The sequence below is a fragment of the Dicentrarchus labrax genome, unplaced genomic scaffold, assembly GCF_905237075.1.
Source record: "Dicentrarchus labrax unplaced genomic scaffold, dlabrax2021, whole genome shotgun sequence".
Lineage (NCBI taxonomy): Eukaryota > Metazoa > Chordata > Actinopteri > Moronidae > Dicentrarchus > Dicentrarchus labrax.
Window position 1 is genome coordinate 8,344,491 of NW_026136724.1, and position 13,410 is coordinate 8,357,900.

The 13,410-nt window shown below is 42.6% G+C and overlaps 1 protein-coding gene across 11 annotated transcripts in view; it reads left to right on the forward strand.

The window, feature by feature from the left end:
* celsr1a (cadherin EGF LAG seven-pass G-type receptor 1a) overlaps positions 1 to 13,410 on the forward strand; it is an 89,936-nt gene that overhangs the window by 3,947 nt on the left and 72,579 nt on the right. The gene's annotated exons all lie outside the window — the stretch shown is intronic.

The following is a 13,410-nucleotide window of genomic DNA, read 5'->3' on the forward strand; positions in this document are numbered from 1 at the left end:
GGAGACTGAGGGCAGGTTTCAGCTGTGGTGTTGACTGTATATTCAGTAAGTGTTTGCTGCAGGCTCTATTCAGGATCCGGTTGTGCTGCTTTTGTGCAGTTTGGCTGATAAATGTATTGTGTGTAAGTGGTTGGTTGAGGTAATAAAAATGTGCTATTAGAAGGGCTCATAACCAAGCCACTTTGTTTTTGCAGATGTGGATTTCTGACACAAGTAGGAACACACACATGCATATAGTGCAGGCATGTGCACTCGCATTATTTCCCTCCCTCAGAGCAAAGCCTACACTCTTTGAAGTGCGGAGGCTGAAGGCTTTTGGCCTGTTGTAGGTGTGCTGCAGTTTTATGAACATCTTGTGGCAAGAAGTAGCTTTCCTTACTTTGCATAGTTTTAACAGGTTAGTTCACAGTTGGTGCTACCTCCATTTTGAATGAAAGAGAAGTTTTAGATCCAGAGTTTTGTTTTGTGGGGGAGATAAACTGAGTTTTCTGTAACACAGGTTTGGATCTCAAGGCTTGTGCGTTCATATTACAAGGTCATGCAGAAAGAATTTGTGTTAAGTTGCTTTTTTCCACTACAGAAGCAGACTTTGTTCTTTCAAGTTAAAGATTAGACAAATGCAAACACTTAGACATTCACTCCTAAACTGGTAGAGTAACGGCTACAGTAGAGGCACGCACTCACGCACACACACATATACGTTTCAAGAAAGCACTGTGACATTAATCAGGCAGTTGGACAGGCAGGATAAATCTAATACCCTGACAGAATAACTACTCTGTCACCTATTGACAGCTGGTTGCTCAACCTTCTTTCTTTCTTTCTGTCCATTCTGTCCTTTCTTCCTCTCTCCCTTTTTGTCGATCTCCCAAAGCACATTAAGCCCTGAAATGGGAAAACAGCCCAACACAGCTAGATTTCTTCAACTCGCCCTCTCTGTGTGTCACCCTATCATCTCCCCAAGCTAAGGAATGCCAGCATATCTCACATACTGAAGGAATATTAATGAGCTGCTATGGACCAGGCTGCACCACAGCGAACCCACATTCCCAGTCCATCAATCTAATCATATTTATGGTTATTTTAACTGTAAAACTGTCAGCCATGGGTTGTTGTTGTTGTTGTTATTGTTGTTGTTGTTATGACGACTAGAAATAATGCTTCAGTGGCATTTCCCCCTCTTTTGGTCAGTGATGGAGACATTGATAGGATAATATATACAAGGTCTTTAGCTGGACTTAAACCTGCAGTGTCACATCGTGGTCCTTCAGGCGGCGGGAGGCTTTCCCCAGACGTCTCTCTATTTTCTCTAACGGTCTTTTTGCTAAAGGACTTGTGCCTTGTCTTTGTCTCAGACATAAGAGAGACTGTCCTTTTCTAAGTGCTTTATTGCTGTTATAGACGACCTGCAGAGCATCTGAGGTGGCAGAGACAGACCACAATAGTTACAGGCCTTTACAGCCCTCATTCACTGCCACTGCATTCATGTTTGTCAATAACAGCTGACAGCTCCTGCGGTATCCCTGACAACAGTAACCTCATGATGGTCCCAAAGGGGACTACTGGTTGTAGCCATATGCGCGCGCACACACACACACACACACACACACACACACACACACACACACACACACACACATATAAGTTAGCATGTGTTCATTCACAATTAACCAGATGCACATACTCCAAACCTGGTGGCTCACACTGATGTCAAGTGTTAGGTAACCATTACCGCGAATGTCTTGACCTTTCAACCCCGGTCTCCTGGGAGAGGAAGGCTTGAGGGGATTGGTGAGTGAACAGCACGTTAACAAGCACCAAGAGCCAATACTCTGGTTGTGTATCTATCGCTCTTTAATTCAGTATTTAGTATTTCTGTGGTTGTTTTGACCCTTTCTCTGTCACTGTCTGATCCTGAGGTCTTCAGGTCCACATGGTTCTGGTTCAAGACCCCGTTTGGATTGGGTTTGGTTTTCTCTTAGTGTGGTAGGCTAACATCATCCCTATCAGCTCATCATCTCTGCTCACATCAGCATGGACATCCTCCGTCCATGGGTGATGAGATTGATCTGAGTGCATTAGCTCTGTCTTGCCTACTTAACCCTGATTATTATGCCTGATCAATGGAACAAAAACACTGTTGATGTATCACAGTGAGCATTGATCCGCCTCTGCTGTAGAGGGCCCACGGCAAAGTAGAGATGAAGAGGTTGCCATCTGTCAAAAAGAGTGACACGTTTTTATCCTTACAGCCTTCTAAACAAGGCTCTCCTTTGAATCTATGAAAGAGGTGCACAGGTGCTTTTACAGTGGCGAACAGAAGGCTTGAGAATGTTTCTCTAGCCCGCTGCTGAAACACAAGAATGCCCTGATAACTCTCCCGAGATACACTCGCTTAACACACTCTGCTAGCCACAACACTGTCCTATCTGTCTTCGTTCTCTCTCCCCCTGTACTTGTGTGTGAGAGACGGTACCACCCTAGTTTGATAGCTAAGGGCTAGGTGTTCTCATTGTTAGAGCTCTTATCATAGCTTGTCAAATTTCACTTAAAACCTTTGGGGTTTTCACTCTGCTTTCTAAAAGATGAGTATCTGTCAATTTTTGACCATCACAAAGCAGGAGTTGTGCAGTATTTCAGTGTAGTGAGCCTTCTTTATCTTGGCTTTCTTTACTGTATTTTCTTATATAACTTTAAAAGGTGTTAACTATTGCTTTGTCACTGAGGTCTATTCAGTCAGTGACAGGTCTGTGATTTCTTACAAATCAAACAAGCCTGCAGTTGTACACAGGAAACACTTGAATCACAATTTTGGTAATTTGTTACTGTAGTTACTACATAGTAAGACTCTTAAACCAGCTGGTTGATTGCCAGAACTGACAGTCAGACCCACCATCTAAAGCCAAGATTTACCCTGTGTTCTGCCTCAGCTGTCAGCAATCTAGATAATTAGTGATTTCCTAACGTGGTGATGAAAAGGAAGGTTTTATTTTACTCATACTTGATTGGACTTTGGACCTTTGGGAAAGTTGTTGTCTGTTTTTACAGACACCTAAATCGATCCCAAGGAACCCATCCGAATTGATGCGGCTACACCACAAGCATTCATTGTCAAAGTGATGATTTGACGTGGATGGGGGATGAAGTCTGTGATAACGCGTCTTCCTTCCGAGGGTGTGTTAACTCATGTGTCTGTCAGAGCAGGAAGGCGGTGGATCAGTTCTGTTACAAGTCACCGCTACCAGCTTATTCGTCCGTGTAACCACCACATTCTCCTGTTTGCTTCCTGATATGCAAAAGGAATCGACTAATGTGCACTGGAGTTTTTTGTTTTTTTCCAGGTAGCATCTACCTGATAGGTGGGGTTTAAAATGGCAAACGCTTGCAGGGACTGGCTATAGGTGGAGTTGTGTCATATCATTCAGTGATACAGCATAGCAAATTGTTGCTTAAATGATTACGAGTGATTGATGCTAAATCGTCTTTTTCCACCCTAGCTCTGATCTTCTTTCTTACCCTAGGTGAGCGGGAGGCATGCTGCTACACGCACCCATACACACACACCCGCCCCCTCCCACCTCCTCCCTGTCCTCCCTCTCTTTTCCCCATGGGGCTTTTGCTGAGCTTCCATGCCTTTGGTTTGGCTCTTAATCCTGTTGGAGGAGTTGCATAGCTCAGCTTTTTAACATTTCTGTTCTCCTCCACCCACCCCCTCTAACACACACTTTCTCTGCTCCCTCTCTCTCCCCCCTCTCTCAATATACATAATTAGATTTCTACTGTGACACAAGAGCTTTAGCCTTTGATAACCAGAATACAATCTGCTGATGTACTCGTTGAACTTCCACAGACAGGCCACTTAAAAACATTCCTGTGAAAAACCACCGCTTCATCATTTATAAGGAAGGAGAAGTGTAATTGTTCCTTCATTATGAGGGACAGTGAGACTTGTGCAATTCATGGTAGAGTATTGGGCGTGATGCATTGCTTTCTGTATGACTTTTGTGGCTTTTCATTCATGCTCTTGAGCAAAGAGGAAAAAATCTTCCCCAGTTCTGTCTCCATCCCCTGTCTTTGGCATTCTTTTGGTTTCAAATCATTATTTGACCATAAAATAGTTTGTCACACATGTCATGAAGGACACAGGAACGTGTACTGGGAAAAACAAATGACTCCCTGTGTTAGTCAAGGGACAAATGTCTTCCTGTCAGGCTTCTGTTGCTGTCTTTTTTTCCAGGTAACTGTCATGCGTCTGGTATTCTGACAAGAGAAATGTGACTCCTCACTTGAGCACAGGTGTGGCTGTGATGCGCAGACAGTGATGACGCGTGACCTTTCCCCTCTGAGATCAAAGCAGGACATGGGGTTTTAAACACACACTCAGCGGTAAGAAATGACCCTGTACTTGCCTACACAAGACTCTTGACCTCTCAACCTGATGGATGGGGCAGAAAGAGGGAGCCGTAGGAATAAGGAGTGCATGTGTAGAGTGGAGATGTTGTCTCTGTGGCTGTAATTGGATATTTTTCACGTGATTCACATTTTTTTGGTCTGTTTTTAAACTAGTGTTCGTTGTGTCAGCTGAGTACAACCTTACTATCAAGCAACGTAAAGTCAATATCAGCAGAGGAATAGGGGAACAACTGCAAACACAAGCGCGTGTGTGTGGTTTAGTCCTTTCAAGGAGCTGCAGTCTGCATGGAGTGCAGGAGTCTGTGTGCTGCAGCAGCTCATGTGTTTTCCTGCAGTATGTGTGTGTGAGATATGCTGCCATTCCCAGGCTTAGCACTCTCAGTAACTGATATTGGGAGATCCCATTCATTCCTAAGATATCACACACCCCTGGCTTTGCCCTTCACCACATTCCCCTCAGTGTCCTCCCTGCTTCTATCTAACTGTTCTTTTCCTCTCGCCTTCGTTCTTATTGTCTTTCCTCATGTCTTCCTTTGTCTCTGTGCTGTTCTTAAGAATGCACCCATTGCTTGACCATGTGCCTGGAGAGCGTTGCCTCTCCTGCCACGTGGTTGCTGAAGCTAAATCTGTCCTGAGTGGTTACAGAAACTTATTAGATTACTGTCCTTCTGGCTTCTTCATCTGTCTGCATGCCTGTCTGCATCTGTCTGTCCATCTTTTTAAGTGTGTGCATGTGTGTGTATACCTGCCAGAAGTGATATATGTTATTTAGCCCTGCTAGCGGCACCGCTCTAGGTGTGACTGCGTTCGTGGGTCGATTCAGCACATCGGTCAACATTCTAACTTTTCCAACACTTTTGTTTATGAATAAATAACTGCAAAATGAAAGACCTCATCATCAGCCTTAGATATATGTTGTGTGTAGTGCTAATTGTTAAATATAAGCACGCTAACACGCTAAACATGGTAAACGTTATACCCGCTAAACATCAGCATGTTGGCATTGTCATTGTAAGACTTGTCAGTACCCGATCTGTACCTCCTACCCGATCGACACTGCACATGTGCCACTCCCAACACCACGATGTTAGCATTTAGTGCATTTAGTACTTTAATTTGGCTGTGTGAAATTAAAGCGTCACATGGCTACTAGCATGGCTGTAGAGTCTTGGTCTTTTAATCAGTTACAGGTATCTTATACTCATTTTGGTCTCAAGTCAAACCTCATGGAAAGTGTTTATCCTGCATTGATCAACGTCCATAAAATGTGGCCACTTTTTGTAATTTAGACTGCTAAAAAAATGTATAGCCTGTAGCCTAACCTGCAGTTGAATTCATTTTAACAGAAATAAGGTTTTTTTTAGAAAAAGGGTTTTAAAGGGGATTTTTGAAAATTAAATTTTTCCATTTTTTCTTTCTGCAAACTTACAAAACTTCTTAGAGCCCATGCATTCATTCCCATTCCCAGCAAAATGTTTGTTGCACCTTCTCTATCAGCATTGAAAACTTACTTGAATCTCATGATGTGCTCTTTTCCCAAGGCAGAGTAGAGAAGCCGACCTGTGCAGGTGTAATAACAGTGTTAATGTCTCCATGTCTCTGTTTGTGTGTTCAATGAGCGAGAAAGGAATCACATTCATGCTTAATCTTGTACATCCACAGGCGCAGGCTGTAATGTTTGGATCTGTCTGTGTGTGTGTGTGTGTGTGTGTGTGTGTGTGTGTGTGTGTGTGTGTGTGTGTGTGTGTGTGTGTGTGTGTGTGTGTGTGTGTGTGTGCGCGCGCCTCCAGGCTGTAGTCTAGAGGTTGAAGTGTAAATACCAGGGGATCAGGACTGGTCACTGATGTACTCCACTGATGTCTGAACACTCAATTACAGGCTAGAGAGATGAGGGATGTTTAAGGATCCAAGGCTGTCCGCTGATGCCATCACTGCCTGTGAGAAGGATGCAACCTGCCCCCCTCACCTTGTGGGAAAATGATTTTGTTTGACCTGAAAGATACGGGAAGAAGCTTTATTTATGAAATACTCATAGACAGAAGTTTTTCACTCCTTGGCAGGAGTTACATATTTTATCTCAGTTTGTTTGGCATTGTCAGTATCTGCCAAATCTGTCCACTTTTTGCTACTCGAGCCAACTTTCCTCCCACACTCTTAATCCACGCACTGGTTCCTCAAGATCGGTGTTTTGTTTCCAGCAGGAAATCTCTCTAAGCATTGTGCAAGTTTCTGTCACTGGGTGGAGAACAAGCTAGAGAGTGAAGTGTCTTCCCATGATGTGTTTGCAGTGGGGATTTCAAAGGGGGGGGTTGTTTGTTTGCAAACACCTACGTTTTGGGCCCGGGTAAGATAAAGGTGGGGGTATTTAGCGGGGGCTTGAAGCTTTCTTTTCTTTTCTCCTTGTGATGTGTGTTCTTACATGGGCTTTTCTTTTTTTTTTTACTACTTTTAGACATTTGAGTGTATAATTGTGTTTTTAATAGGTATATATGTGTGTGTGCTGTTTAGTGGCAAAGGCCTTTATCTGCTTTGACACACACACACACACACACACACATACACACACACACACACACACACACACACACAGGCAGGGTTATCTCTCGTTTACATGCTGCAGGACAGTGATTTCACCACTCAAACTCCAACAGGTTTTGGGTGGTGGTTGTGGTGGTGGAGGGGTCGTATTTGATTGTAACCCGACACACCTCTCTCAGTCGCTTTCTTTTCTCATTCTCTCTCACTCAGACGACACAATACTCTCCTTTGTCTCTCTCCCGGAGGAGGCAGGGAGAGCATCGCGGCTTGCCGACGGCTCACGAGTGTGACATTACATGCGTCATGATGTGCGATGACCAGCTGTAGGAATGTTAAGTGGCGGTGGGGTTGTGGTGGGATGGGGGCTCAGGGTGTATATATACGGTTTCTAGCCAGAGTGAATGACATGTGTGACAGGGAAGGAGAAGGTGGCAAAAGAAGAGGAGAAAGAGGAGATGATAGGGGAACAGTTGGGGCCTTCCTCCACTGCTTGTCCTTTGGGCAGTGTTTACACAGTCATGGCTCATATCGGAAACCTGATTGTCTCATTTATGTTTCTGAGCTTTTTGTCTCCATTGCTGTGTCTTCTTGTCCTCCATACTGAGCCTGGCTCTCCCAAGATTCTCTGCTGCCAAGTTATGGCAACACTCTTGTGTGAATGACATAGCATTTCCTCATTGTCACAGCAACACTGATAAGTTTAGATTGGACTATTCAAATACCATGTCCTGTGTAGGGTCCGTTTCAATGAGGTCACATTTTTTACCGATATACTGTGTCTACTTATGGTGGACATGGGAATCAAGCAACTATGGATTTTTTATTATAAAACATCACATCACATCACATCACATCACAAAACTCTCTCAGTTGTATTTTTTACATATATAGCCTTGGTTATAGAATCAGTTTTGAGGTTTTACTGGTTACTTCAAAAATACAGTTTGGCCATTAGCTGCAGTATTTACCTTTTAACTTAGAAACCAGGCTTTACCCTGAGGTGAGCTGAGGTGTATCACCCTAGACTGAAGGCCAGGGGAAGCCAAATTTTCATCATCTAGGCCCCTACAATGATGAGCAACCTGCCTGAGGAGCTGAGGCCAGTTAACTCTTAAAAAAACACAATTAGGAACGTCAAAGACTTAAGAGCACCATTTGGTCCATAGCAGGAAGAAATCAGTAGCAGTTCTTCAGAGTGGATTAAACATGGATTGTACTGTCTACTAAAAGGTAGAATTTGGTTTTGTTCTGAAAACAAAACTTATATCTTGCACTGACACCTTTTTTTAATCGAAAGCCCAAAACATTGTTTTAACAGCTGCAGCTTGGGGTGTTGATTCTCAGTTGGTTTGATAGTACTTGTCGACCTTTCATGTTAGGCCTAATGATCTGAAAGGTAAGGGATAGTTAGAAAACAATTTATTGTTGGCTGTTTAATCTATTTTTAGACAGAAGTCAGGGAGTTGGGAAGAAAAGGACAGAGAGGACTAAAAATCTCAAACTCCTCCCCATCACAACCCTGCTTCCATTTTAAAAGTTCAAATTCTTTGCTGTTCTGCTGTGTACTCTGCCACCTCTGTTCTAATCCGACCCTATGTCACTACTGCTGCCACGCACTGTAACATCATATCTTAGCCATTACTAAGGATCAACCCTTAGTTCCTGTGTAATAGTCCTCTATGGAAAGCATTCGGCTGCGATCCTTGCAGCTATTAAGACTTGGCATTGGCACTGACAATGCAGGTATTAAGAAGAAATGTCAAACGGCTTAAATGGATTTGGTTCACTGGCACAAACAGACCAATATCTGTTCAAAGCTAGTCCCTTTGCCTACTCTAGAGCTAAGTAAAAGGGGGCACTTCTGTAGAAATTCTATCCATGAAGATAACCTAAAACTGACTAACATAGCTTTTCATACAAGAAATTACACTTTGACCATGAAATATGTATTGGGATAACGTCCGTGTAGTAAAGTCAAGGTAGAAATAGACCAGAAAAGCTTTGGATGAAAACATTTCTATCAACCTTTCCTGAAAACTGACACCATCTCATAATTACACTCCCTTAAAAACTCCTTGATTGGGGTTTGACCCTCTGTGAATGTGTTGAATTTGGCCTCCCCAGAAAGACTTCATGCCAGATTGTGTTCACAGAGGTGTCAGTTTTAGTCATTTCCCCCTCAGCCAGAGAAGGAGCTGGTGACAGGTGTAATCTTGACAGTTAATAGCTCGTATGCAGGAACTTGTTGATGCACGCTGAGCTCTCAAATTGTTGTCCCTTTGTGTCTTACTGCCTGTCAGGCAGCACTTGACTTTACCGAAATGTTATCTTTTCGAATTAACTCGCTATCGTGCAGAGATCGCGGGTGGTGTTGATGCATCTATAGTTTCCTGCTCAGATATATTACTGAAGTGGCTGGCAGCATGATGGACAGCCATGCTAGCAGTCTAATTTCAAAGCCTTTAATTATACACATGGTAGTATTCCTACCTGAGGATTGAGTAGAACCTACCTCTCCACACCAGGTAAATTACTGTGTACTCTCCAGATATTTAGGGTGAGGGCAATTTTAGTGTACAGTGTGTTTTAAGCCCCACTAGCTATGTCCAGACTAAAATATCCCATCAACCACTGGATAGATTGCCTTGAATTTCTTTACAGATACTCATGTTAATCTCAAGATGAAATGACTTTGGAGATCACCTGACTTTTCATCGTCAGGTCAAAATCTTGATCTGTCCAGTATTTTGTTTTATGATGAACAAGACATTTTCATCAGCCATAGCTCTTACTTTGTCTTTAGTGCTATTTAGCAAATTTATCATGCCAACACACAAAACTAAGAAGGTGAACATGGTGCACACACCTGTACAATATCAGCATGTTAGCATTGTCATTGTGAGCATGCTGGCGTTGTGGATAGTACATGTTACTTTTTTTGGTACAACCTTGGTTGAATACACAACATATATTAGATATGGGCTATAACTCTGTTCCCAGGGAGGATAAACATTTTTCCTTCTGGGGAGGTCAAGCACAGAAGAATTCTAGGATTGAGTATCTCACTCGGGGGCACTTCAGTAGCCAGGATGTTTACTGTCATGAAGGGATTTGAACCCTGACTTCAAGAAAAAACAGATTTTTAGGAACATCTCTCCCCCCCACTATGTCAGTCAAAGTCAGCTGCTATCATTATGGGTGTCACCTTCCAACCCCCTGACAGCCTCTGACAGCGCCTTCCTTTTGTAAAGTTTAAGGAAAAATACATGAGCATGCAGTATGCACTTGCATTCGCATTAGCACACACATATTAGAGCACACTGAGCATCACAGTGTTAGCAGGCAAAGCGTACACCACACCCCGGGTCACACTTGGCTCCTACAGGCGGAGCGGCTTAGGCCTCTGTAAGCATTTCAAAGGAAGAGACTAAGGCGTGCGGATTGAAGCTTTGTGCATTTTCTCCAACCCTCCAGGCCTCTTCTTTTAGCAGCGAGGCAGAGACTGATACATAGATGGAGACAGAAGGAGCTCCAAGGTGTATTGAGTTTGTTCTGCCTTTTGATATGGTGTCAAGATGCTTCTTTGAACTGAAACATCCTCCTGTTACATTTTGGATGGGGTGACTCTCTCTCTCTCTCTCTCTCTCTCTCTCTCTCTCTCTCTCTCTCTCTCTCTCTCTCTCTCTCTCTCTCTCCACACACACACACACACACACACAAACACATTCATAACCTCTATATAAGCATGAATTTGAACTCGCACATGCACACACAGTTACAGTCAACCCTGTAGCCTATCTGTCACACAGGATCCAGATCACACAGCAGCCATGGACTGCAGCAGTCGACCTTCTTCCCCTGGAGTGTTAAGGCCAAATTTCACACAAAGATCCCTTCCACCTTTTATACGGCACACAAAAACTGCCTCGCCCCTCCTAAAATGTCTTCAGTTACATATGTATCAAAGTAAAGGCTACTTTATCCTTCAGGAACAGCTTTGACATAGTGCAGCTTAAACATGTGCTCTGAAGTTTCCAGTTAATGTTTTCTGGGGCTTGTTCTCACATTGATATAAAATTCTGCATGTTTTTTTATAAAGCACATTTATGTAGATTTTTTGCATGAACACATCCAGCCTTTTTTTGCCTATTGTAGACCTACCTTCATTTGTGTTTTTAGTACCAATATGGGTGTGTGCTCTTCAGCTTATGTGTGTGCTGGCCCCAGCATATTGAGCTGATACCAGGCTTAGATGGAGATTCAGCTGACACTTGAATGACACAATGACAGAAAGTGTTAAGTGTTTATTAACATACAATATTGTTAACAATTCTAATTAATTCTAATTAATTGTATATTAATTAATTATAAGGTATCTCCTATGAAGACATATTTTATAAAATGAAATTACAACTGTTTTATGTTATATTATCATATCATATCATTATTTTTTAATATACCGGCATCTAGTTATGGATATCTTATATATTTCCCTTATATGTGCTTAAAATTACATTATAGTGTATTATAAACAAATGTATTACATGTTTATATATTGCTTATAAAAAAATAAATGGGGGAAAAAAATGTTACATACTTAGAACTACAAATTCAAGCAAATCTGTGTGATTTTCCTTCCCTTTGCACATTGATAAGGTTTTAGAGTGTCTAAAAGTTCAGATATTTGTGGTCCACATAAATCCAAATAATCCAGCCAGTCCCCTTATCTCTGCTAATGGTAATTCACTTAATAATTGGCGAATAAAATGTGGAAGTGATGCCTTATCTTCATCACTGTAATATGTTCAGCAGCACTCCTGACACCTCTGTTATAAAGCACAACCCGGACCCACAATGCCTCTCTGTGTCTCTCTTCATCCCATGTGATGTTTGAAAATGACATACGTGCTGCTGTCTACCTTCGGCGGCGCCTTATCAAATTACATCCTTGGTTACAGTGAGGAGTTGTTTGTTTGTGCGCTTGAGTTTGTTTGTGGTGTGTGTGTGTGTGTGTGTGTGTGTGTGTGTGTGTGTGTGTGTGTGGTACCTAGGTTGACTAAAAAAATGCCCTTGAATCAAGTGAATGCCAAGAATCAGCTCCTTTTCATTCCTGATGTCTCTTCAGCGATAAGAAGTGGAGGGAGGAAACTTTCTGACTGGGAGTAGAAACTCCAAAAATGGACTTGCTTCAGCAAACTAAACGTCTGTGACCTCTGTGACCCTCACTTAACTTTCCTACCCTCCTGTTTGGCTCCCTCCAATTCAAAGTGTCAATACAGATGCACTGCAACAGAGTGGGATGCTGCTTGTACTTGTATATTAGTCTAGGCCATTTGCCAGCTCCTAACCCTCCCTGAATGCTGTTAGACACTGATAGCGAGGCTCACTGTCTGACCACAGACAGTCCTGACAGCACGCTGACAGGCTGCAGAGCATTCACCCCGCTCTCTCCTCCTCTAAGATACTGCCTGAATCGATTTCCATGTTGATGTAGCTGAGTCGAAGATGTAGCCATTAGTTCTTAATAGACTCTTTACACAGCTTTAATGCCTGTAGATGAACTGTGGTTGCCACTCTAAGCAATAAGCCGAGGCTAAAGTAATTTGAAGAAAGAGATGTGAAGTTACAGCTATGACTGGGTTCAGTAATATTTCTCACCTTTTAGCTATAAGTATGAAGAAAGAATTGATTGTAGCCTCATAATGGTGGAGTGATAGAATCTTTTAAAGTCATGAGGCACAGGAATCAGGCAGAGTCTCCATGTAATGTCTGCTTTCTGTCAGCTCAAAAATGACCTGATGAGGCGGTGCAGGTTTAAGGGTCACAACCTTTGGAAAATGGTCACTTCACCTTTGGCCCTCAGGAGGTCACAGAGACAAAGTAGTGGGCTCAATGGCTCTAAACACAGGTCTTATCTCAGTAGGCCTCCACTTACTGCAGGGTCATCTGGACAGTCACTGTGTGTTACCTTCTGTGTGTCGCAGATAATGTTAGCCTTTCTTGGGAAACATGGAAAGAGACATAAATCCTTTTTCAGATTGGGAGAAGTAACATTGGCGGTTTCATGTGTTTTTAAGGGGCATGTTCTTTGGCACCTGGTGCGTGAGAGGTGGTAACAGTGGTGAGCTGAAAGGTATGAAGGAAGAGAAGTTCTCTCACAGGTGGCATCCGCGATGGTTTTTAGAGCCGTCTAAATTAGTTTTTGTTGTTGTCGAAGCTTTAATAAAAGATATTGTAGATTTATTACAGAATAAGATCATGTTTTATTAGTTTCATCATTTATTAAGGAGCCGGTTTAACAATGTCTTAATGATTAAAGTTATTACTCGTTTCATTCCTGATTGACCACATTCATATTTGACAAGCCGGATATTCATAATGTTGTCCGTGCTGGGCTTAAATGCTGTGCTCATGGATTACTCATTTAAACTCTAAGCTTACAGAAACAATTAATGGTTA